Genomic DNA, 2,823 nt, shown 5'->3' on the forward strand with positions numbered 1-2,823 from the left:
CCAGAGCAGAGCACTGATGCTGTAGCGGGTTCGCGCTGTTGCGTGCAAATCACACCTCGGAGCCAATGAAAGAATGACAAAGGTTAACAGTCCCCCAAGGGCAGGGGAAGGGAAAAGAGAGCAAACTCTTCAGGGCAGGGCAGAGGTGAAGAACAACCAAAGAGGCAGAATGATAAGAAAAATGAGCGGAACGAAAACAGGGACCTTAAAATGGGCCGACGCGCTCTGGCACGTAACTCCCAAACACACGCGCGTAAGCGAGAGCTGTGCAAACAAAGTGAAACCTAAAACAATTACACAAGAGCACATGGGCCTGCACACAAATAACTGACAGAAATATGAATGCGAAAAGAAATCCGTGCCACTTTAATCCTTTAATAGGTCTACTCAGTAAAACGCACACACGCACAATTACCGAAGAAACAAACAGATCCACAAAAACGCTCCAAATTGCTGCCACAAACAAAGCCCTTATCATGCTAGTTTAAAAAGCTCTTAAAGCATCCTCATTTCTTTCGCTCCCTCGCAGACTCATTAGTTGGATAACAGCAGAATCGCGTCTCCCCCAGTCGGCCCTCTATCCTCGTTAGCGCCTGCTGGCCACTTTCCCCTGTGTGTTCGCGGAGCGCTCTGCTAAGTGAAGGGAGAAAAAGCAAAAGTGGCATACAACAAATTATTTGACCCCTCGGGCCGCCCTCTAGTTCAAACACAACATTTTTAGGAGCACCGTCACCCAGCCCCCCCCCTCGCACCCTGCTCGCGCTGCACCCTGCCTGGGCATCAGGTCTGATCTCTCTCCTGCCTGGCTCCTGGAGCGTTATTAAGTGAGAAGGCTGTGGCTGATTGTAGCCCATGGCGCAAAACCTGCTCTAACGTCTATACGCACGCTGCGAATGGCCTACTTCTACTCCATTAAGCTCAGTAGCACAAATGCACGCTCACAACATTTTGTGCCAACCTCACGTCACCTTGTTTTTAATGTGACCCAACACTGGCGAAAGAAAGAGAGAGCTGAGTAGAAGATGCCGGAGGGCTGAAAAATGTCAACATTTAATGTTTAAAGCGTGTGTATGTTTAGGTAGGTTTATTTAGAGACACAGATTTTGACAAGTTTGTTCCAGGCTGAAGAAAACAGGTCAGCCAGATTATAGGGGTCAAACTAGTCAACCAGATGTTTTTAACCAGGTCAACCCAGATTAGCCAAGAATCTACCAGCTCTAAGCATGATTAGCAACCAGCTTGGGTCAACAAATGACTGGTTTCATGGTGAAAACCTTGTACAACTAACTACCATCAAAGCTGGAATTATTAAAAACACAGCATGAATAAATTATGGCAAATGTACCACCTTACATCACCTTATCTGATCTTGAACCTTTTGATTTTTAATCAATGAACCAAAAAGTTATTGTTCATTAATTCACTTAATGAGCTTTTTTGTAGGTTAATTCATTCACTAGGTTGCGACCATGGAGTCATCATATAAATTGTAAATATATCATTGTATTATAGTAGATGTTTTACTAAGTGTTAGATTTTTTTTTTTAAGGGCTCTTAAAAACAGTTATACAGTATATTTTTAAACAGTATATTTTTCCCTATCTACTGCCTTTAATGTTACATCCCAGGGTAATGTCTACAAACGTACTAAGCAACTCTAATTGTGCTTGTTGTTAACTGCTGGGTATTTCACTTAACAAGCTGAAGAATAAGGACAACAACAGGCTAAATAAATAAATAGCCCAAAAAGTTGTGCTTCTATACACTTTTAGTGCAATTAATGTGCTTAAACAGCCAAACCGGTAAGACTTAAAGGGATACTTCACACAAAAATGAAAATTCTGTCATTAATTACTCACCCTCATGTCGTTCCAAACCCGTAAGACCTTCGTTCATCTTCGGAACACAAATTAAGATATTTCTGATGGAATCTCAGAGCTCTCTCTTAATACCATAATTTATTCAGCAATTCTTCTCCCCGAGTTATCGTCCTCCGTCATTTTGGAGAGTACCCCAGAACGTAATCAGCATTGTTTACGTTCAGTAGACAGCACGCGCATGCGGAACGTAAACAAAGCTCATTGCGTTGATTACGTTCTGGGATACTCTCCAAAATGGCGGAAGACGTTAACTCGGGGAGAAGAATTGCTGAATAAATTATGGTATTATTGTTTTCTTTGAGCACAAAAAGTATTCTCGTAGCTTCGTAAAATTACGGTTGAACCCCTGATGTCACATGGAATATTTTATCGATGTCCTTGCTACGTTTCTGTGCGTTAATTGTAGTAATATCATTGCCGTCTATGGAGGGTCAGAGAGCTCTCAGATTCCATCAAAAATATTTGAGTTTATGTTGCGAAGATGAACGAAGGTCTTACGGGTTTGGAACGACATGAGGGTGAGTAGTTAATGACAGAATTTTCATTTTTGGGTGAACTAACCCTTTAAGTTTTTTTTTTTCTTTTTTTCGTGAAACACAAAAGAATATATTGTGAATTAAGATTTGGCCATTCTTTTCCAAGCAATTACAATGAACAAAGGCTGGAGCTTTCAAAATTCAAAAAGGACACAAAAGCACCATGAACCATATGACTTATGTGCCATATTGCATAGTTTGCTGTTAAACGCTGTGACTAGATCATTGAGTCTGTGAGTCAGTGAAAAGTGGATCAGTGTGTGAACAGTTTTGTGAATCTGTGATTTTGTGATTCAGATCTAACTAAACAAATATGATTCATTTCAGAGAATAACAGATTTCAGTCTATTCCCTACACAAAGCTACTATACAGCTTCACAAGACATGGAATATACTGTAGGATACAC

Source organism: Sinocyclocheilus rhinocerous, unplaced genomic scaffold, assembly GCF_001515625.1.
Source record: "Sinocyclocheilus rhinocerous isolate Xijiao unplaced genomic scaffold, SAMN03320098_v1.1 scaffold1192, whole genome shotgun sequence".
Lineage (NCBI taxonomy): Eukaryota > Metazoa > Chordata > Actinopteri > Cypriniformes > Cyprinidae > Sinocyclocheilus > Sinocyclocheilus rhinocerous.